The 24,438-nt window shown below is 41.2% G+C and overlaps 1 protein-coding gene across 2 annotated transcripts in view; it reads right to left on the reverse strand.

Moving 5' to 3' along the window:
- LOC149984316 (beta-1-syntrophin-like) overlaps positions 1-24,438 on the reverse strand; it is an 86,582-nt gene that overhangs the window by 43,082 nt on the left and 19,062 nt on the right. The window lies entirely within an intron of this gene.

Consider the following 24,438-nt stretch of genomic DNA (forward strand, 5'->3'; position numbering starts at 1 on the left):
AGGTTAGCTGTGGTCTAACCCCTCAGTGACTGATTTCCTCTTCATAGTGTGGTTCATCTCACAGACCAAATAGCATAGACATAGAACTACTAGAACTGTGGGACAATTCACTTTCTAGTCAAATTGCCATGGCTCTGAGGGCCACCCCCTTCTAGTAATTATATTTCTGTGACACAGCACATAGGTCTTACCTCTGTTGTCAGTGTTGCAGTATCACACTAACAGTAGAACGACAGTAACACACATGACAATATAACCATCAAAGTAGTGAATGTTTGTGTGTCATATCTAAATGACTGTATAAATACCAGGACTGTCTAAATGACTGTATAAATACCAGGCCTGTCTAAATGACTGTATAAATACCAGGCCTGTCTAAATGACTGTATAAATACCAGGCCTGTCTAAATGACTGTATAAATACCAGGCCTGTCTAAATGACTGTATAAATACCAGGCCTGTCTAAATGACTGTATAAATACCAGGCCTGTCTAAATGACTGTATAAATACCAGGCCTGTCTAAATGACTATAAATACCAGGCCTGTCTAAATCACTGTATAAATACCAGGCCTGTCTAAATGACTATAAATACCAGGCCTGTCTAAATGACTGTATAAATACCAGGACTGTCTAAATGACTGTATAAATACCAGGCCTGTCTAAATGACTGTATAAATACCAGGCCTGTCTAAATGACTGTATAAATACCAGGCCTGTCTAAATGACTGTATAAATACCAGGCCTGTCTAAATGACTATAAATACCAGGCCTGTCTAAATCACTGTATAAATACCAGGCCTGTCTAAATGACTATAAATACCAGGCCTGTCTAAATTACTGTATAAATACCAGGCCTGTCTAAATGACTATAAATACCAGGCCTGTCTAAATTACTGTATAAATACCAGGACTGTCTAAATGACTGTATAAATACCAGGCCTGTCTAAATGACTGTATAAATACCAGGCCTGTCTAAATGACTATAAATACCAGGCCTGTCTAAATGACTGTATAAATACCAGGCCTGTCTAAATGACTGTATAAATACCAGGCCTGTCTAAATGACTATAAATACCAGGACTGTCTAAATGACTATAAATACCAGGACTGTCTAAATGACTGTCTAAATACCAGGCCTGTCTAAATGACTGTATAAACACCAGGCCTGTCTAAATGACTGTATACATACCAGGCCTGTCTAAATGACTGTATAAATACCAGGCCTGTCTAAATGACTGTATAAATACCAGGCCTGTCTAAATGACTGTATAAATACCAGGCCTGTCTAAATGACTGTATAAATACCAGGCCTGTCTAAATGACTATAAATACCAGGCCTGTCTAAATGACTATAAATACCAGGCCTGTCTAAATGACTGTATAAATACCAGGCCTGTCTAAATGACTGTATAAATACCAGGCCTGTCTAAATGACTGTATAAATACCAGGCCTGTCTAAATGACTATAAATACCAGGCCTGTCTAAATGACTGTATAAATACCAGGCCTGTCTAAATGACTGTATAAATACCAGGACTGTCTAAATGACTGTCTAAATACCAGGCCTGTCTAAATGACTGTATAAATACCAGGCCTGTCTAAATGACTGTATAAATACCAGGCCTGTCTAAATGACTATAAATACCAGGCCTGTCTAAATGACTGTATAAATACCAGGCCTGTCTAAGTGACTGTATAAATACCAGGCCTGTCTAAATGACTGTATACATACCAGGCCTGTCTAAATGACTGTATAAATACCAGGCCTGTCTAAATGACTGTATAAATACCAGGCCTGTCTAAATGACTGTATAAATACCAGGCCTGTCTAAATGACTGTATAAATACCAGGCCTGTCTAAATGACTATAAATACCAGGCCTGTCTAAATGACTATAAATACCAGGCCTGTCTAAATGACTGTATAAATACCAGGCCTGTCTAAATGACTGTATAAATACCAGGCCTGTCTAAATGACTGTATAAATACCAGGCCTGTCTAAATGACTATAAATACCAGGCCTGTCTAAATGACTGTATAAATACCAGGCCTGTCTAAATGACTGTATAAATACCAGGACTGTCTAAATGACTGTCTAAATACCAGGCCTGTCTAAATGACTGTATAAATACCAGGCCTGTCTAAATGACTGTATAAATACCAGGCCTGTCTAAATGACTATAAATACCAGGCCTGTCTAAATGACTGTATAAATACCAGGCCTGTCTAAGTGACTGTATAAATACCAGGCCTGTCTAAATGACTGTATAAAGCCCAGGCCTGTCTAAATGACTATAAATACCAGGCCTGTCTAAATGACTGTATAAATACCAGGCCTGTCTAAATGACTGTATAAATACCAGGCCTGTCTAAATGACTGTATAAATACCAGGCCTGTCTAAATGACTATAAATACCAGGCCTGTCTAAGTGACTGTATAAATACCAGGTCTGTCTAAATGACTATAAATACCAGGCCTGTCTAAGTGACTGTATAAATACCAGGCCTGTCTAAATGACTGTATAAATACCAGGTCTGTCTAAATGACTGTATAAATACCAGGCCTGTCTAAATGACTGTCTAAATACCAGGTCTGTCTAAATGACTATAAATACCAGGCCTGTCTAAATGACTATAAATACGAGGCCTGTCTAAATGACTATAAATACCAGGCCTGTCTAAATGACTGTATAAATACCAGGCCTGTCTAAATGACTGTATAAATACCAGGCCTGTCTAAATGACTGTATAAATACCAGGCCTGTCTAAATGACTGTGTAAAGACCAGGCCTGTCTAAATGACTATAAATAACAGGCCTGTCTAAATGACTATAAATACCAGGCCTTTCTAAATGACTGTATAAATACCAGGCCTGTCTAAATGACTGTATAAACACCAGGCCTGTCTAAATGACTGTATAAATACCAGGCCTGTCTAAATGACTGTATAAATACCAGGCCTGTCTAAATGACTGTCTAAATACCAGGTCTGTCTAAATGACTATAAATACCAGGACTGTCTAAATGACTATAAATACCAGGACTGTCTAAATGACTGTCTAAATACCAGGCCTGTCTAAATGACTGTATAAATACCAGGCCTGTCTAAATGACTGTCTAAATACCAGGCCTGTCTAAATGACTGTCTAAATACCAGGCCTGTCTAAATGACTATAAATACCAGGCCTGTCTAAATGACTGTATAAATACCAGGCCTGTCTAAATGACTATAAATACCAGGCCTGTCTAAATGACTATAAATACCAGGCCTGTCTAAATGACTGTATAAATACCAGGCCTGTCTAAATGACTGTATAAATACCAGGCCTGTCTAAATGACTGTATAAATACCAGGCCTGTCTAAATGACTGTCTAAATACCAGGTCTGTCTAAATGACTATAAATACCAGGACTGTCTAAATGACTATAAATACCAGGACTGTCTAAATGACTGTCTAAATACCAGGCCTGTCTAAATGACTGTATAAATACCAGGCCTGTCTAAATGACTGTCTAAATACCAGGCCTGTCTAAATGACTGTCTAAATACCAGGCCTGTCTAAATGACTGTATAAATACCAGGCCTGTCTAAATGACTGTATAAATACCAGGCCTGTCTAAATGACTGTATAAAGACCAGGCCTGTCTAAATGACTATAAATACCAGGCCTGTCTAAATGACTATAAATACCAGGCCTGTCTAAATGACTGTATAAATACCAGGCCTGTCTAAATGACTGTATAAATACCAGGCCTGTCTAAATGACTGTATAAATACCAGGCCTGTCTAAATGACTATAAATACCAGGCCTGTCTAAATGACTGTATAAATACCAGGCCTGTCTAAATGACTGTATAAATACCAGGACTGTCTAAATGACTGTCTAAATACCAGGCCTGTCTAAATGACTGTATAAATACCAGGCCTGTCTAAATGACTGTATAAATACCAGGCCTGTCTAAATGACTATAAATACCAGGCCTGTCTAAATGACTGTATAAATACCAGGCCTGTCTAAGTGACTGTATAAATACCAGGCCTGTCTAAATGACTGTATAAAGCCCAGGCCTGTCTAAATGACTATAAATACCAGGCCTGTCTAAATGACTGTATAAATACCAGGCCTGTCTAAATGACTGTATAAATACCAGGCCTGTCTAAATGACTGTATAAATACCAGGCCTGTCTAAATGACTATAAATACCAGGCCTGTCTAAGTGACTGTATAAATACCAGGTCTGTCTAAATGACTATAAATACCAGGCCTGTCTAAGTGACTGTATAAATACCAGGCCTGTCTAAATGACTGTATAAATACCAGGTCTGTCTAAATGACTGTATAAATACCAGGCCTGTCTAAATGACTGTCTAAATACCAGGTCTGTCTAAATGACTATAAATACCAGGCCTGTCTAAATGACTATAAATACCAGGCCTGTCTAAATGACTATAAATACCAGGCCTGTCTAAATGACTGTATAAATACCAGGCCTGTCTAAATGACTGTATAAATACCAGGCCTGTCTAAATGACTGTATAAATACCAGGCCTGTCTAAATGACTGTATAAAGACCAGGCCTGTCTAAATGACTATAAATAACAGGCCTGTCTAAATGACTATAAATACCAGGCCTGTCTAAATGACTGTATAAATACCAGGCCTGTCTAAATGACTGTATAAACACCAGGCCTGTCTAAATGACTGTATAAATACCAGGCCTGTCTAAATGACTGTCTAAATACCAGGCCTGTCTAAATGACTGTCTAAATACCAGGTCTGTCTAAATGACTATAAATACCAGGACTGTCTAAATGACTATAAATACCAGGACTGTCTAAATGACTGTCTAAATACCAGGCCTGTCTAAATGACTGTATAAATACCAGGCCTGTCTAAATGACTGTCTAAATACCAGGCCTGTCTAAATGACTGTCTAAATACCAGGCCTGTCTAAATGACTATAAATACCAGGCCTGTCTAAATGACTGTATAAATACCAGGCCTGTCTAAATGACTATAAATACCAGGCCTGTCTAAATGACTATAAATACCAGGCCTGTCTAAATGACTGTATAAATACCAGGCCTGTCTAAATGACTGTATAAATACCAGGCCTGTCTAAATGACTGTCTAAATACCAGGTCTGTCTAAATGACTATAAATACCAGGACTGTCTAAATGACTATAAATACCAGGACTGTCTAAATGACTGTCTAAATACCAGGCCTGTCTAAATGACTGTATAAATACCAGGCCTGTCTAAATGACTGTCTAAATACCAGGCCTGTCTAAATGACTGTCTAAATACCAGGCCTGTCTAAATGACTATAAATACCAGGCCTGTCTAAATGACTGTATAAATACCAGGCCTGTCTAAATGACTATAAATACCAGGCCTGTCTAAATGACTGTCTAAATACCAGGACTGTCTAAATGACTGTCTAAATACCAGGCCTGTCTAAATGACTATAAATACCAGGACTGTCTAAATGACTGTATAAATACCAGGCCTGTCTAAATGACTATAAATACCAGGCCTGTCTAAATGACTGTATAAATACCAGGCCTGTCTAAATGACTGTATAAATACCAGGCCTGTCTAAATGACTGTCTAAATACCAGGCCTGTCTAAATGACTATAAATACCAGGACTGTCTAAATGACTATAAATACCAGGACTGTCTAAATGACTGTCTAAATACCAGGCCTGTCTAAATGACTGTATAAATACCAGGCCTGTCTAAATGACTGTATAAATACCAGGCCTGTCTAAATTACTATAAATACCAGGCCTGTCTAAATGACTATAAATACCAGGCCTGTCTAAATGACTGTATAAATACCAGGCCTGTCTAAATGACTATAAATACCAGGCCTGTCTAAGTGACTGTATAAATACCAGGTCTGTCTAAATGACTATAAATACCAGGCCTGTCTAAATGACTGTATAAATACCAGGCCTGTCTAAATGACTGTATAAATACCAGGTCTGTCTAAATGACTGTATAAATACCAGGCCTGTCTAAATGACTGTCTAAATACCAGGTCTGTCTAAATGACTATAAATACCAGGCCTGTCTAAATGACTATAAATACCAGGCCTGTCTAAATGACTATAAATACCAGGCCTGTCTAAATGACTGTATAAATACCAGGCCTGTCTAAATGACTGTATAAATACCAGGCCTGTCTAAATGACTGTATAAATACCAGGCCTGTCTAAATGACTGTGTAAATACCAGGCCTGTCTAAATGACTATAAATAACAGGCCTGTCTAAATGACTGTATAAACACCAGGCCTGTCTAAATGACTGTATAAATACCAGGCCTGTCTAAATGACTGTATAAATACCAGGCCTGTCTAAATGACTGTCTAAATACCAGGTCTGTCTAAATGACTATAAATACCAGGACTGTCTAAATGACTATAAATACCAGGACTGTCTAAATGACTGTCTAAATACCAGGCCTGTCTAAATGACTGTATAAATACCAGGCCTGTCTAAATGACTGTCTAAATACCAGGCCTGTCTAAATGACTGTCTAAATACCAGGCCTGTCTAAATGACTATAAATACCAGGCCTGTCTAAATGACTGTATAAATACCAGACCTGTCTAAATGACTATAAATACCAGGCCTGTCTAAATGACTATAAATACCAGGCCTGTCTAAATGACTGTATAAATACCAGGCCTGTCTAAATGACTGTATAAATACCAGGCCTGTCTAAATGACTGTATAAATACCAGGCCTGTCTAAATGACTGTCTAAATACCAGGTCTGTCTAAATGACTATAAATACCAGGACTGTCTAAATGACTATAAATACCAGGACTGTCTAAATGACTGTCTAAATACCAGGCCTGTCTAAATGACTGTATAAATACCAGGCCTGTCTAAATGACTGTCTAAATACCAGGCCTGTCTAAATGACTGTCTAAATACCAGGCCTGTCTAAATGACTGTATAAATACCAGGCCTGTCTAAATGACTGTATAAATACCAGGCCTGTCTAAATGACTGTATAAATACCAGGCCTGTCTAAATGACTGTATAAAGACCAGGCCTGTCTAAATGACTATAAATACCAGGCCTGTCTAAATGACTATAAATACCAGGCCTGTCTAAATGACTGTATAAATACCAGGCCTGTCTAAATGACTGTATAAATACCAGGCCTGTCTAAATGACTGTATAAATACCAGGCCTGTCTAAATGACTATAAATACCAGGCCTGTCTAAATGACTGTATAAATACCAGGCCTGTCTAAATGACTGTATAAATACCAGGCCTGTCTAAATGACTGTCTAAATACCAGGCCTGTCTAAATGACTGTATAAATACCAGGCCTGTCTAAATGACTGTATAAATACCAGGCCTGTCTAAATGACTATAAATACCAGGCCTGTCTAAATGACTGTATAAATACCAGGCCTGTCTAAGTGACTGTATAAATACCAGGCCTGTCTAAATGACTGTATAAAGCCCAGGCCTGTCTAAATGACTGTATAAATACCAGGCCTGTCTAAATGACTGTATAAATACCAGGCCTGTCTAAATGACTGTATAAATACCAGGCCTGTCTAAATGACTGTATAAATACCAGGCCTGTCTAAATGACTATAAATACCAGGCCTGTCTAAGTGACTGTATAAATACCAGGTCTGTCTAAATGACTATAAATACCAGGCCTGTCTAAGTGACTGTATAAATACCAGGTCTGTCTAAATGACTATAAATACCAGGCCTGTCTAAATGACTATAAATACCAGGCCTGTCTAAATGACTATAAATACCAGGCCTGTCTAAATGACTGTATAAATACCAGGCCTGTCTAAATGACTGTATAAATACCAGGCCTGTCTAAATGACTGTATAAATACCAGGCCTGTCTAAATGACTGTATAAAGACCAGGCCTGTCTAAATGACTATAAATAACAGGCCTGTCTAAATGACTATAAATACCAGGCCTGTCTAAATGACTGTATAAATACCAGGCCTGTATAAATGACTGTATAAACACCAGGCCTGTCTAAATGACTGTATAAATACCAGGCCTGTCTAAATGACTGTATAAATACCAGGCCTGTCTAAATGACTGTCTAAATACCAGGTCTGTCTAAATGACTATAAATACCAGGACTGTCTAAATGACTATAAATACCAGGACTGTCTAAATGACTGTCTAAATACCAGGCCTGTCTAAATGACTGTATAAATACCAGGCCTGTCTAAATGACTGTCTAAATACCAGGCCTGTCTAAATGACTGTCTAAATACCAGGCCTGTCTAAATGACTATAAATACCAGGCCTGTCTAAATGACTGTATAAATACCAGGCCTGTCTAAATGACTATAAATACCAGGCCTGTCTAAATGACTATAAATACCAGGCCTGTCTAAATGACTGTATAAATACCAGGCCTGTCTAAATGACTGTATAAATACCAGGCCTGTCTAAATGACTGTATAAATACCAGGCCTGTCTAAATGACTGTCTAAATACCAGGTCTGTCTAAATGACTATAAATACCAGGACTGTCTAAATGACTGTCTAAATACCAGGACTGTCTAAATGACTGTCTAAATACCAGGCCTGTCTAAATGACTGTATAAATACCAGGCCTGTCTAAATGACTGTATAAATACCAGGCCTGTCTAAATGACTGTCTAAATACCAGGTCTGTCTAAATGACTATAAATACCAGGACTGTCTAAATTACTATAAATACCAGGACTGTCTAAATGACTGTCTAAATACCAGGCCTGTCTAAATGACTGTATAAATACCAGGCCTGTCTAAATGACTGTCTAAATACCAGGCCTGTCTAAATGACTGTCTAAATACCAGGCCTGTCTAAATGACTATAAATACCAGGCCTGTCTAAATGACTGTATAAATACCAGGCCTGTCTAAATGACTATAAATACCAGGCCTGTCTAAATGACTATAAATACCAGGCCTGTCTAAATGACTGTATAAATACCAGGCCTGTCTAAATGACTGTATAAATACCAGGCCTGTCTAAATGACTGTATAAATACCAGGCCTGTCTAAATGACTGTATAAATACCAGGCCTGTCTAAATGACTGTCTAAATACCAGGTCTGTCTAAATGACTATAAATACCAGGACTGTCTAAATGACTATAAATACCAGGACTGTCTAAATGACTGTCTAAATACCAGGCCTGTCTAAATGACTGTATAAATACCAGGCCTGTCTAAATGACTGTCTAAATACCAGGCCTGTCTAAATGACTGTCTAAATACCAGGCCTGTCTAAATGACTGTATAAATACCAGGCCTGTCTAAATGACTGTATAAATACCAGGCCTGTCTAAATGACTGTATAAATACCAGGCCTGTCTAAATGACTGTATAAAGACCAGGCCTGTCTAAATGACTATAAATACCAGGCCTGTCTAAATGACTATAAATACCAGGCCTGTCTAAATGACTGTATAAATACCAGGCCTGTCTAAATGACTGTATAAATACCAGGCCTGTCTAAATGACTGTATAAATACCAGGCCTGTCTAAATGACTATAAATACCAGGCCTGTCTAAATGACTGTATAAATACCAGGCCTGTCTAAATGACTGTATAAATACCAGGCCTGTCTAAATGACTGTCTAAATACCAGGCCTGTCTAAATGACTGTATAAATACCAGGCCTGTCTAAATGACTGTATAAATACCAGGCCTGTCTAAATGACTATAAATACCAGGCCTGTCTAAATGACTGTATAAATACCAGGCCTGTCTAAGTGACTGTATAAATACCAGGCCTGTCTAAATGACTGTATAAAGCCCAGGCCTGTCTAAATGACTGTATAAATACCAGGCCTGTCTAAATGACTGTATAAATACCAGGCCTGTCTAAATGACTGTATAAATACCAGGCCTGTCTAAATGACTGTATAAATACCAGGCCTGTCTAAATGACTATAAATACCAGGCCTGTCTAAGTGACTGTATAAATACCAGGTCTGTCTAAATGACTATAAATACCAGGCCTGTCTAAGTGACTGTATAAATACCAGGTCTGTCTAAATGACTATAAATACCAGGCCTGTCTAAATGACTATAAATACCAGGCCTGTCTAAATGACTATAAATACCAGGCCTGTCTAAATGACTGTATAAATACCAGGCCTGTCTAAATGACTGTATAAATACCAGGCCTGTCTAAATGACTGTATAAATACCAGGCCTGTCTAAATGACTGTATAAAGACCAGGCCTGTCTAAATGACTATAAATAACAGGCCTGTCTAAATGACTATAAATACCAGGCCTGTCTAAATGACTGTATAAATACCAGGCCTGTATAAATGACTGTATAAACACCAGGCCTGTCTAAATGACTGTATAAATACCAGGCCTGTCTAAATGACTGTATAAATACCAGGCCTGTCTAAATGACTGTCTAAATACCAGGTCTGTCTAAATGACTATAAATACCAGGACTGTCTAAATGACTATAAATACCAGGACTGTCTAAATGACTGTCTAAATACCAGGCCTGTCTAAATGACTGTATAAATACCAGGCCTGTCTAAATGACTGTCTAAATACCAGGCCTGTCTAAATGACTGTCTAAATACCAGGCCTGTCTAAATGACTATAAATACCAGGCCTGTCTAAATGACTGTATAAATACCAGGCCTGTCTAAATGACTATAAATACCAGGCCTGTCTAAATGACTATAAATACCAGGCCTGTCTAAATGACTGTATAAATACCAGGCCTGTCTAAATGACTGTATAAATACCAGGCCTGTCTAAATGACTGTATAAATACCAGGCCTGTCTAAATGACTGTCTAAATACCAGGTCTGTCTAAATGACTATCTAAATACCAGGACTGTCTAAATGACTGTCTAAATACCAGGACTGTCTAAATGACTGTCTAAATACCAGGCCTGTCTAAATGACTGTATAAATACCAGGCCTGTCTAAATGACTGTATAAATACCAGGCCTGTCTAAATGACTGTCTAAATACCAGGTCTGTCTAAATGACTATAAATACCAGGACTGTCTAAATGACTATAAATACCAGGACTGTCTAAATGACTGTCTAAATACCAGGCCTGTCTAAATGACTGTATAAATACCAGGCCTGTCTAAATGACTGTCTAAATACCAGGCCTGTCTAAATGACTGTCTAAATACCAGGCCTGTCTAAATGACTATAAATACCAGGCCTGTCTAAATGACTGTATAAATACCAGGCCTGTCTAAATGACTATAAATACCAGGCCTGTCTAAATGACTATAAATACCAGGCCTGTCTAAATGACTGTATAAATACCAGGCCTGTCTAAATGACTGTATAAATACCAGGCCTGTCTAAATGACTGTATAAATACCAGGCCTGTCTAAATGACTGTCTAAATACCAGGCCTGTCTAAATGACTATAAATACCAGGACTGTCTAAATGACTATAAATACCAGGACTGTCTAAATGACTATAAATACCAGGACTGTCTAAATGACTATAAATACCAGGACTGTCTAAATGACTGTCTAAATACCAGGCCTGTCTAAATGACTGTATAAATACCAGGCCTGTCTAAATGACTGTCTAAATACCAGGCCTGTCTAAATGACTGTCTAAATACCAGGCCTGTCTAAATGACTGTATAAATACCAGGCCTGTCTAAATGACTGTATAAATACCAGGCCTGTCTAAATGACTGTATAAATACCAGGCCTGTCTAAATGACTGTATAAAGACCAGGCCTGTCTAAATGACTATAAATACCAGGCCTGTCTAAATGACTATAAATACCAGGCCTGTCTAAATGACTGTATAAATACCAGGCCTGTCTAAATGACTGTATAAATACCAGGCCTGTCTAAATGACTGTATAAATACCAGGCCTGTCTAAATGACTATAAATACCAGGCCTGTCTAAATGACTGTATAAATACCAGGCCTGTCTAAATGACTGTATAAATACCAGGACTGTCTAAATGACTGTCTAAATACCAGGCCTGTCTAAATGACTGTATAAATACCAGGCCTGTCTAAATGACTGTATAAATACCAGGCCTGTCTAAATGACTATAAATACCAGGCCTGTCTAAATGACTGTATAAATACCAGGCCTGTCTAAGTGACTGTATAAATACCAGGCCTGTCTAAATGACTGTATAAAGCCCAGGCCTGTCTAAATGACTATAAATACCAGGCCTGTCTAAATGACTGTATAAATACCAGTCCTGTCTAAATGACTGTATAAATACCAGGCCTGTCTAAATGACTGTATAAATACCAGGCCTGTCTAAATGACTATAAATACCAGGCCTGTCTAAGTGACTGTATAAATACCAGGTCTGTCTAAATGACTATAAATACCAGGCCTGTCTAAATGACTGTATAAATACCAGGCCTGTCTAAATGACTGTATAAATACCAGGCCTGTCTAAATGACTATAAATACCAGGCCTGTCTAAGTGACTGTATAAATACCAGGTCTGTCTAAATGACTATAAATACCAGGCCTGTCTAAGTGACTGTATAAATACCAGGTCTGTCTAAATGACTATAAATACCAGGCCTGTCTAAATGACTATAAATACCAGGCCTGTCTAAATGACTATAAATACCAGGCCTGTCTAAATGACTGTATAAATACCAGGCCTGTCTAAATGACTGTATAAATACCAGGCCTGTCTAAATGACTATATAAATACCAGGCCTGTCTAAATGACTGTATAAAGACCAGGCCTGTCTAAATGACTATAAATAACAGGCCTGTCTAAATGACTATAAATACCAGGCCTGTCTAAATGACTGTATAAATACCAGGCCTGTCTAAATGACTGTATAAACACCAGGCCTGTCTAAATGACTGTATAAATACCAGGCCTGTCTAAATGACTGTATAAATACCAGGCCTGTCTAAATGACTGTCTAAATACCAGGTCTGTCTAAATGACTATAAATACCAGGACTGTCTAAATGACTATAAATACCAGGACTGTCTAAATGACTGTCTAAATACCAGGCCTGTCTAAATGACTGTATAAATACCAGGCCTGTCTAAATGACTGTCTAAATACCAGGCCTGTCTAAATGACTGTCTAAATACCAGGCCTGTCTAAATGACTGTATAAATACCAGGCCTGTCTAAATGACTGTATAAATACCAGGCCTGTCTAAATGACTGTATAAATACCAGGCCTGTCTAAATGACTGTATAAAGACCAGGCCTGTCTAAATGACTATAAATACCAGGCCTGTCTAAATGACTATAAATACCAGGCCTGTCTAAATGACTGTATAAATACCAGGCCTGTCTAAATGACTGTATAAATACCAGGCCTGTCTAAATGACTGTATAAATACCAGGCCTGTCTAAATGACTATAAATACCAGGCCTGTCTAAATGACTGTATAAATACCAGGCCTGTCTAAATGACTGTATAAATACCAGGACTGTCTAAATGACTGTCTAAATACCAGGCCTGTCTAAATGACTGTATAAATACCAGGCCTGTCTAAATGACTGTATAAATACCAGGCCTGTCTAAATGACTATAAATACCAGGCCTGTCTAAATGACTGTATAAATACCAGGCCTGTCTAAGTGACTGTATAAATACCAGGCCTGTCTAAATGACTGTATAAAGCCCAGGCCTGTCTAAATGACTATAAATACCAGGCCTGTCTAAATGACTGTATAAATACCAGGCCTGTCTAAATGACTGTATAAATACCAGGCCTGTCTAAATGACTGTATAAATACCAGGCCTGTCTAAATGACTATAAATACCAGGCCTGTCTAAGTGACTGTATAAATACCAGGTCTGTCTAAATGACTATAAATACCAGGCCTGTCTAAGTGACTGTATAAATACCAGGCCTGTCTAAATGACTGTATAAATACCAGGTCTGTCTAAATGACTGTATAAATACCAGGCCTGTCTAAATGACTGTCTAAATACCAGGTCTGTCTAAATGACTATAAATACCAGGCCTGTCTAAATGACTATAAATACCAGGCCTGTCTAAATGACTATAAATACCAGGCCTGTCTAAATGACTGTATAAATACCAGGCCTGTCTAAATGACTGTATAAATACCAGGCCTGTCTAAATGACTGTATAAATACCAGGCCTGTCTAAATGACTGTATAAAGACCAGGCCTGTCTAAATGACTATAAATAACAGGCCTGTCTAAATGACTATAAATACCAGGCCTGTCTAAATGACTGTATAAATACCAGGCCTGTCTAAATGACTGTATAAACACCAGGCCTGTCTAAATGACTGTATAAATACCAGGCCTGTCTAAATGACTGTATAAATACCAGGCCTGTCTAAATGACTGTCTAAATACCAGGTCTGTCTAAATGACTATAAATACCAGGACTGTCTAAATGACTATAAATACCAGGACTGTCTAAATGACTGTCTAAATACCAGGCCTGTCTAAATGACTGTATAAATACCAGGCCTGTCTAAATGACTGTCTAAATACCAGGCCTGTCTAAATGACTGTCTAAATACCAGGCCTGTCTAAATGACTATAAATACCAGGCCTGTCTAAATGACTGTATAAATACCAGGCCTGTCTAAATGACTATAAATACCAGGCCTGTCTAAATGACTATAAATACCAGGCCTGTCTAAATGACTATAAATACCAGGCCTGTCTAAATGACTGTATAAATACCAGGCCTGTCTAAATGACTGTATAAAGACCAGGCCTGTCTAATTGACTGTATAAATACTAGGCCTGTCTAAGTGCCTGTATAAATACCAGGCATATCTAAGTCTAAGGCCATGGACTCAGATCCTCCCGATGCTCCAGTGTGAGGGGGGACGTGGACTCACTGTAAAGGATGGGCTCAGGGCGATCGAGTTCCTGGTCGGGTGGAGGTGTCTGCCTCGGATAGGTTAAAGATGAGGAGGTAAGGGAGGATGGCAAAGTCAGATCCATAACTTTGGGATAAAATAGAACCGTAAAATTGTACTGTGCGGCGGCAGGTAGCCTAGTGGTTAGAGTGTAGGGGCGGCAGGTAGCCTAGTGGTTAGAGTGTAGGGGCAGGCAGGTAGTCTAGTGGTTAGAGTGTAGGGGCGGGCAGGTAGCCTAGTGGTTAGAGTGTAGGGCAGGCAGGTAGCCTAGTGGTTAGAGTGTAGGGGCGGGCAGGTAGCCTAGTGGTTAGAGTGTAGGGGCGGCAGGTAGTCTAGTGGTTAGAGTGTAGGGGCGGCAGGTAGCCTAGTGGTTAGAGTGTAGGGGCGGCAGGTAGCCTAGTGGTTAGAGTGTAGGGGCGGGCATGTAGCCTAGTGGTTAGAGTGTAGGGGCGGGCATGTAGCCTAGTGGTTAGAGTGTAGGGGGGGTAGGTAGCCTAGTGGTTAGAGTGTAGGGGCGGCAGGTAGCCTAGTGGTTAGAGTGTAGGGGCGGCAGGTAGCCTAGTGGTTAGAGTGTAGGGGCGGGCATGTAGCCTAGTGGTTAGAGTGTAGGGGCGGCAGGTAGCCTAGTGGTTAGAGGGTAGGGGCGGCAGGTAGCCTAGTGGTTAGAGTGTAGGGACGGCAGGTAGCCTAGTGGTTAGAGTGTAGGGGCGGCAGGTAGCCTAGTGGTTAGAGTGTAGGGACGGCAGGTAGCCTAGTGGTTAGAGTGTAGGGGCAGGCAGGTAGACTAGTGGTTAGAGTGGAGGGACGGCAGGTAGCCTAGTGGTTAGAGTGTAGGGACGGCAGGTAGCCTAGTGGTTAGAGTGTAGGGGCAGGCAGGTCGCCTAGTGGTTAGAGTGTAGGGACGGCAGGTAGCCTAGTGGTTAGAGTGTAGGGGCAGGCAGGTAGACTAGTGGTTAGAGTGGAGGGACGGCAGGTAGCCTAGTGGTTAGAGTGTAGGGACGGCAGGTAGCCTAGTGGTTAGAGTGTAGGGGCAGGTAGGTAGCCTAGTGGTTAGAGTGGAGGGACGGCAGGTAGCCTAGTGGATAGAGTGTAGGGACGGCAGGTATCCTAGTGGATAGAGTGTAGGGACGGCAGGTAGCCTAGTGGTTAGAGTGTAGGGGCAGGCATGTAGCCTAGTGGTTAGAGTGTAGGGACGGCAGGTAGCCTAGTGGTTAGAGTGTAGGGGCAGGCAGGTAGCCTAGTGGTTAGAGTGTAGGGACGGCAGGTAGCCTAGTGGTTAGAGTGTAGGAACGGCAGGTAACCTAGTGGTTAGAGTGTAGGGGCGGCAGGTAGCCTAGTGGTTAGAGTGTAGGGGCGGCAGGTAGCCTAGTGGTTAGAGTGTAGGGGCAGGCAGGTAGCCTAGTGGTTAGAGTGTAGGGACGGCAGGTAGCCTAGTGGTTAGAGTGTAGGGGCAGGCAGGTAGCCTAGTGGTTAGAGTGTAGGGACGGCAGGTAGCCTAGTGGTTAGAGTGTAGGAACGGCAGGTAACCTAGTGGTTAGAGTGTAGGGATGGCAGGTAGCCTAGTGGTTAGAGTGTAGGGGCAGGCAGGTAGCCTAGTGGTTAGAGTGTAGGGACGGCAGGTAGCCTAGTGGTTAGAGTGGAGGGACGGCAGGTAGCCTAGTGGTTAGGGTGTAGGGGCAGGCAGGTAGCCTAATGGTTAGAGTGTAGGGGCGGCAGGTAGCCTAGTGGTTAGAGTGTAGGGGCAGGCAGGTAGCCTAGTGGTTAGAGTGTAGGGACGGCAGGTAGCCTAGTGGTTAGAGTGTAGGGACGGCAGGTAGCCTAGTGGTTAGAGTGTAGGGACGGCAGGTAGCCTAGTGGTTAGAGTGTGGGGGCGGCAGGTAGCCTAGTGGTCCGAGTGTTGGACTAGTAACCGAAAGGTTGCTAGACTGAACCACCGAGCTGAGAAGGTAAAAATCTGAGGTTTTTCCCCTGAACAAGGCAGTTAACCCACTGTTCCTAGGCCGTCATTGTAAATAAGAATCTGTTCTTAAACTGACTTGTCTAGTTAAATAACGGTAAAATAAATAATTTTAAAAAATATCTGAAGACAAGGCGAGCAAGATCAGTTTGTCCCTAAAGTAAAGTTAAAGCTGAGGGCATAAGGTTAATTAAGGTAGAAACCATTTCTCTGTGTTGGTTAATTAAGGTAGAAACCATTTCTCTGTGTTGGTTAATTAAGATAGGCTATGTGTGTCAGATAGAAACCGTTTCTCTGTGTTGGTTAATTAAGGTAGGCTATGTGTGTCAGATAGAAACTGTTTCTCTGTGTTGGTTAATTAAGGTAGGCTATGTGTGTCAGATAGAAACTGTTGCTCTGTGTTGGTTAATTAAGGTAGGCTATGTGTGTCAGATAGAAACTGTTTCTCTGTGTTGGTTAATTAAGGTAGGCTATGTGTGTCAGATAGAAACTGTTTCTCTGTGTTGGTTAATTAAGGTAGAAACCATTTCTCTGTGTTGGTTAATTAAGGTAGAAACCATTTCTCTGTGTTGGTTAATTAAGGTAGAAACTGTTTATCTATGTTGGTTAATTAAGGTAGGCTATGTGTGACAGGTAGAAACCGTTTCTCTGTGTTGGTTAATTAAGGTAGGCTATGTGTGTCAGGTAGAAACCGTTTCTCTGTGTTGGTTAATTAAGGTAGGCTATGTGTGTCAGGTAGAAACCGTTTCTCTGTGTTGGTTAATTAAGGTAGGCTATGTGTGTCAGATAGAAACTGTTTCTCTGTGTTGGTTAATTAAGGTAGGCTATGTGTGTCAGATAGAAACTGTTTCTCTGTGTTGGTTAATTAAGGTAGGCTATGTGTGTCAGATAGAAACCGTTTCTCTGTGTTGGTTAATTAAGGTAGAAACCATTTCTCTGTGCTGGTTAATTAAGGTAGAAACCATTTCTCTGTGTTGGTTAATTAAGGTAGAAACTGTTTCTCTGTGTTGGTTAATTAAGGTAGGCTATGTGTGTCAGATAGAAACCGTTTCTCTGTGTTGGTTAATTAAGGTAGAAACCGTTTCTCTGTGTTGGTTAATTAAGGTAGAAACTGTTTCTCTGTGTTGGTTAATTAAGGTAGAAACTGTTTCTCTGTGTTGGTTAATTAAGGTAGAAACTGTTTCTCTGTGTTGGTTAATTAAGGTAGGCTATGTGTGTCAAATAGAAACCGTTTCTCTGTGTTGGTTAATTAAGGTAGAAACCATTTCTCTGTGTTGGTTAGTTAAGGTAGACTATGTGTGTCAGATATAAACTGTTTCTCTGTGTTGGTTAATTAAGGTAGACTATGTGTGTCAGATAGAAACTGTTTCTCTGTGTTGGTTAATTAAGGTAGGCTATGTGTGTCAGAAACCGTTTCTCTGTGTTGGTTAATCAAGGTAACATCTCTTAAACTCTGAACACTCTGATAGTTGAGAACCACAGCAGTTAATCCATTGTGACTGTCACAGAGACGACCATCCCTGTTACACTGTCCCAGAGACGACCATCCCTGTTACACTGTCACAGAGACGACCATCCCTGTTACACTGTCACAGAGACGACCATCCCTGTTACACTGTCCCAGAGACGACCATCCCTGTTACACTGTCACAGAGACGACCATCCCTGTTACACTGTCACAGAGACGACCATCCCTGTTACACTGTCCCAGAGACGACCATCCCTGTTACACTGTCCCAGAGACGACCATCCCTGTTACACTGTCCCAGAGACGACCATCCCTGTTACACTGTCACAGAGACGACCATCCCTGTTACACTGTCCCAGAGACGACCATCCCTGTTACACTGTCCCAGAGACGACCATCCCTGTTGGTTAATTAAGGTAGGCTATGTGTGTCAGATAGAAACTGTTTCTCTGTGTTGGTTAATTAAGGTAGGCTATGTGTGTCAGATAGAAACTGTTGCTCTGTGTTGGTTAATTAAGGTAGGCTATGTGTGTCAGATAGAAACTGTTTCTCTGTGTTGGTTAATTAAGGTAGGCTATGTGTGTCAGATAGAAACTGTTTCTCTGTGTTGGTTAATTAAGGTAGAAACCATTTCTCTGTGTTGGTTAATTAAGGTAGAAACCATTTCTCTGTGTTGGTTAATTAAGGTAGAAACTGTTTATCTATGTTGGTTAATTAAGGTAGGCTATGTGTGACAGGTAGAAACCGTTTCTCTGTGTTGGTTAATTAAGGTAGGCTATGTGTGTCAGGTAGAAACCGTTTCTCTGTGTTGGTTAATTAAGGTAGGCTATGTGTGTCAGGTAGAAACCGTTTCTCTGTGTTGGTTAATTAAGGTAGGCTATGTGTGTCAGATAGAAACTGTTTCTCTGTGTTGGTTAATTAAGGTAGGCTATGTGTGTCAGATAGAAACCGTTTCTCTGTGTTGGTTAATTAAGGTAGGCTATGTGTGTCAGATAGAAACTGTTTCTCTGTGTTGGTTAATTAAGGTAGGCTATGTGTGTCAGATAGAAACTGTTTCTCTGTGTTGGTTAATTAAGGTAGGCTATGTGTGTCAGGTAGAAACCGTTTCTCTGTGTTGGTTAATTAAGGTAGGCTATGTGTGTCAGATAGAAACTGTTTCTCTGTGCTGGTTAATTAAGGTAGAAACCGTTTCTCTGTGTTGGTTAATTAAGGTAGGCTATGTGTGTCAGATAGAAACCATTTCTCTGTGTTGGTTAATTAAGGTAGTCTATGTGTGTCAGATAGAAACCATTTCTCTGTGTTGGTTAATTAAGGTAGGCTATGTGTGTCAGATAGAAACTGTTTCTCTGTGTTGGTTAATTAAGGTAGTCTATGTGTGTCAGATAGAAACCGTTTCTCTGTGTTGGTTAATTAAGGTAGGCTATGTGTGTCAGATAGAAACCGTTTCTCTGTGTTGGTTAATTAAGGTAGAAACCATTTCTCTGTGCTGGTTAATTAAGGTAGAAACCATTTCTCTGTGTTGGTTAATTAAGGTAGAAACTGTTTCTCTGTGTTGGTTAATTAAGGTAGGCTATGTGTGTCAGATAGAAACCGTTTCTCTGTGTTGGTTAATTAAGGTAGAAACTGTTTCTCTGTGTTGGTTAATTAAGGTAGAAACTGTTTCTCTGTGTTGGTTAATTAAGGTAGAAACTGTTTCTCTGTGTTGGTTAATTAAGGTAGGCTATGTGTGTCAAATAGAAACCGTTTCTCTGTGTTGGTTAATTAAGGTAGAAACCATTTCTCTGTGTTGGTTAGTTAAGGTAGACTATGTGTGTCAGATATAAACTGTTTCTCTGTGTTGGTTAATTAAGGTAGACTATGTGTGTCAGATAGAAACTGTTTCTCTGTGTTGGTTAATTAAGGTAGGCTATGTGTGTCAGAAACCGTTTCTCTGTGTTGGTTAATCAAGGTAACATCTCTTAAACTCTGAACACTCTGATAGTTGAGAACCACAGCAGTTAATCCATTGTGACTGTCACAGAGACGACCATCCCTGTTACACTGTCCCAGAGACGACCATCCCTGTTACACTGTCACAGAGACGACCATCCCTGTTACACTGTCACAGAGACGACCATCCCTGTTACACTGTCCCAGAGACGACCATCCCTGTTACACTGTCACAGAGACGACCATCCCTGTTACACTGTCACAGAGACGACCATCCCTGTTACACTGTCCCAGAGACGACCATCCCTGTTACACTGTCCCAGAGACGACCATCCCTGTTACACTGTCCCAGAGACGACCATCCCTGTTACACTGTCACAGAGACGACCATCCCTGTTACACTGTCCCAGAGACGACCATCCCTGTTACACTGTCCCAGAGACGACCATCCCTGTTGGTTAATTAAGGTAGGCTATGTGTGTCAGATAGAAACTGTTTCTCTGTGTTGGTTAATTAAGGTAGGCTATGTGTGTCAGATAGAAACTGTTGCTCTGTGTTGGTTAATTAAGGTAGGCTATGTGTGTCAGATAGAAACTGTTTCTCTGTGTTGGTTAATTAAGGTAGGCTATGTGTGTCAGATAGAAACTGTTTCTCTGTGTTGGTTAATTAAGGTAGAAACCATTTCTCTGTGTTGGTTAATTAAGGTAGAAACCATTTCTCTGTGTTGGTTAATTAAGGTAGAAACTGTTTATCTATGTTGGTTAATTAAGGTAGGCTATGTGTGACAGGTAGAAACCGTTTCTCTGTGTTGGTTAATTAAGGTAGGCTATGTGTGTCAGGTAGAAACCGTTTCTCTGTGTTGGTTAATTAAGGTAGGCTATGTGTGTCAGGTAGAAACCGTTTCTCTGTGTTGGTTAATTAAGGTAGGCTATGTGTGTCAGATAGAAACTGTTTCTCTGTGTTGGTTAATTAAGGTAGGCTATGTGTGTCAGATAGAAACCGTTTCTCTGTGTTGGTTAATTAAGGTAGGCTATGTGTGTCAGATAGAAACTGTTTCTCTGTGTTGGTTAATTAAGGTAGGCTATGTGTGTCAGATAGAAACTGTTTCTCTGTGTTGGTTAATTAAGGTAGGCTATGTGTGTCAGGTAGAAACCGTTTCTCTGTGTTGGTTAATTAAGGTAGGCTATGTGTGTCAGATAGAAACTGTTTCTCTGTGCTGGTTAATTAAGGTAGAAACCGTTTCTCTGTGTTGGTTAATTAAGGTAGGCTATGTGTGTCAGATAGAAACCATTTCTCTGTGTTGGTTAATTAAGGTAGTCTATGTGTGTCAGATAGAAACCATTTCTCTGTGTTGGTTAATTAAGGTAGGCTATGTGTGTCAGATAGAAACTGTTTCTCTGTGTTGGTTAATTAAGGTAGTCTATGTGTGTCAGATAGAAACCGTTTCTCTGTGTTGGTTAATTAAGGTAGGCTATGTGTGTCAGATAGAAACCGTTTCTCTGTGTTGGTTAATTAAGGTAGAAACCATTTCTCTGTGCTGGTTAATTAAGGTAGAAACCATTTCTCTGTGTTGGTTAATTAAGGTAGAAACTGTTTCTCTGTGTTGGTTAATTAAGGTAGGCTATGTGTGTCAGATAGAAACCGTTTCTCTGTGTTGGTTAATTAAGGTAGAAACTGTTTCTCTGTGTTGGTTAATTAAGGTAGAAACTGTTTCTCTGTGTTGGTTAATTAAGGTAGAAACTGTTTCTCTGTGTTGGTTAATTAAGGTAGGCTATGTGTGTCAAATAGAAACCGTTTCTCTGTGTTGGTTAATTAAGGTAGAAACCATTTCTCTGTGTTGGTTAGTTAAGGTAGACTATGTGTGTCAGATATAAACTGTTTCTCTGTGTTGGTTAATTAAGGTAGACTATGTGTGTCAGATAGAAACTGTTTCTCTGTGTTGGTTAATTAAGGTAGGCTATGTGTGTCAGAAACCGTTTCTCTGTGTTGGTTAATCAAGGTAACATCTCTTAAACTCTGAACACTCTGATAGTTGAGAACCACAGCAGTTAATCCATTGTGACTGTCACAGAGACGACCATCCCTGTTACACTGTCCCAGAGACGACCATCCCTGTTACACTGTCACAGAGACGACCATCCCTGTTACACTGTCCCAGAGACGACCATCCCTGTTACACTGTCACAGAGACGACCATCCCTGTTACACTGTCACAGAGACGACCATCCCTGTTACACTGTCCCAGAGACGACCATCCCTGTTACACTGTCACAGAGACGACCATCCCTGTTACACTGTCACAGAGACGACCATCCCTGTTACACTGTCCCAGAGACGACCATCCCTGTTACACTGTCCCAGAGACGACCATCCCTGTTACACTGTCCCAGAGACGACCATCCCTGTTACACTGTCACAGAGACGACCATCCCTGTTACACTGTCCCAGAGACGACCATCCCTGTTACACTGTCCCAGAGACGACCATCCCTGTTACACTGTCCCAGAGACGACCATCCCTGTTACACTGTCACAGAGACGACCATCCCTGTTACACTGTCCCAGAGACGACCATCCCTGTTACACTGTCCCAGAGACGACCATCCCTGTTACACTGTCCCAGAGACGACCATCCCTGTTACACTGTCACAGAGACGACCATCCCTGTTACACTGTCCCAGAGACGACCATCCCTGTTACACTGTCCCAGAGACGACCATCCCTGTTACACTGTCACAGAGACGACCATCCCTGTTACACTGTCCCAGAGACGACCACCCCTGTTACACTGTCACAGAGACGACCATCCCTGTTACACTGTCACAGAGACGACCATCCCTGTTACACTGTCCCAGAGACGACCATCCCTGTTACACTGTCCCAGAGACGACCACCCCTGTTACACTGTCCCAGAGACGACCATCCCTGTTACACTGTCCCAGAGACGACCATCCCTGTTACACTGTCACAGAGACGACCATCCCTGTTACACTGTCACAGAGACGACCATCCCTGTTACACTGTCCCAGAGACGACCATCCCTGTTACACTGTCCCAGAGACGACCACCCCTGTTACACTGTCCCAGAGACGACCATCCCTGTTACACTGTCCCAGAGACGACCATCCCTGTTACACTGTCCCAGAGACGACCATCCCTGTTACACTGTCCCAGAGACGACCATCCCTGTTACACTGTCCCAGAGACGACCATCCCTGTTACACTGTCCCAGAGACGACCATCCCTGTTACACTGTCCCAGAGACGACCATCCCTGTTACACTGTCCCAGAGACGACCATCCCTGTTACACTGTCCCAGAGACGACCACCCCTGTTACACTGTCCCAGAGACGACCATCCCTGTTACACTGTCCCAGAGACGACCATCCCTGTTACACTGTCCCAGAGACGACCATCCCTGTTACACTGTCACAGAGACGACCATCCCTGTTACACTGTCCCAGAGACGACCATCCCTGTTACACTGTCCCAGAGACGACCACCCCTGTTACACTGTCCCAGAGACGACCACCCCTGTTACACTGTCCCAGAGACGACCATCCCTGTTACACTGTCCCAGAGACGACCATCCCTGTTACACTGTCCCAGAGACGACCATCCCTGTTACACTGTCCCAGAGACGACCATCCCTGTTACACTGTCCCAGAGACGACCATCCCTGTTACACTGTCCCAGAGACGACCATCCCTGTTACACTGTCCCAGAGACGACCATCCCTGTTACACTGTCCCAGAGACGACCATCCCTGTTACACTGTCACAGAGACGACCATCCCTGTTACACTGTCACAGAGACGACCATCCCTGTTACACTGTCACAGAGACGACCATCCCTGTTACACTGTCACAGAGACGACCATCCCTGTTACACTGTCCCAGAGACGACCATCCCTGTTACACTGTCCCAGAGACGACCATCCCTGTTACACTGTCACAGAGACGACCATCCCTGTTATACTGTCCCAGAGACGACCATCCCTGTTACACTGTCACAGAGACGACCATCCCTGTTACACTGTCCCAGGAAAAACATGTGGTGGGAGTTACTCATTGGTGGTGGATGAGATGAGTCTCTCCTCCGTCACAATGTAATGTGTTGCTTTTATTACAGCACCTTCGGCACCTTCAATAATGTGCAAATATTGTACAATCTAGGTGAGCAAAGCTCTTAGAGACTTAC

Source organism: Oncorhynchus mykiss, chromosome 3, assembly GCF_057628025.1.
Source record: "Oncorhynchus mykiss isolate SJ-2025 chromosome 3, ASM5762802v1, whole genome shotgun sequence".
Classification (NCBI taxonomy): domain Eukaryota; kingdom Metazoa; phylum Chordata; class Actinopteri; order Salmoniformes; family Salmonidae; genus Oncorhynchus; species Oncorhynchus mykiss.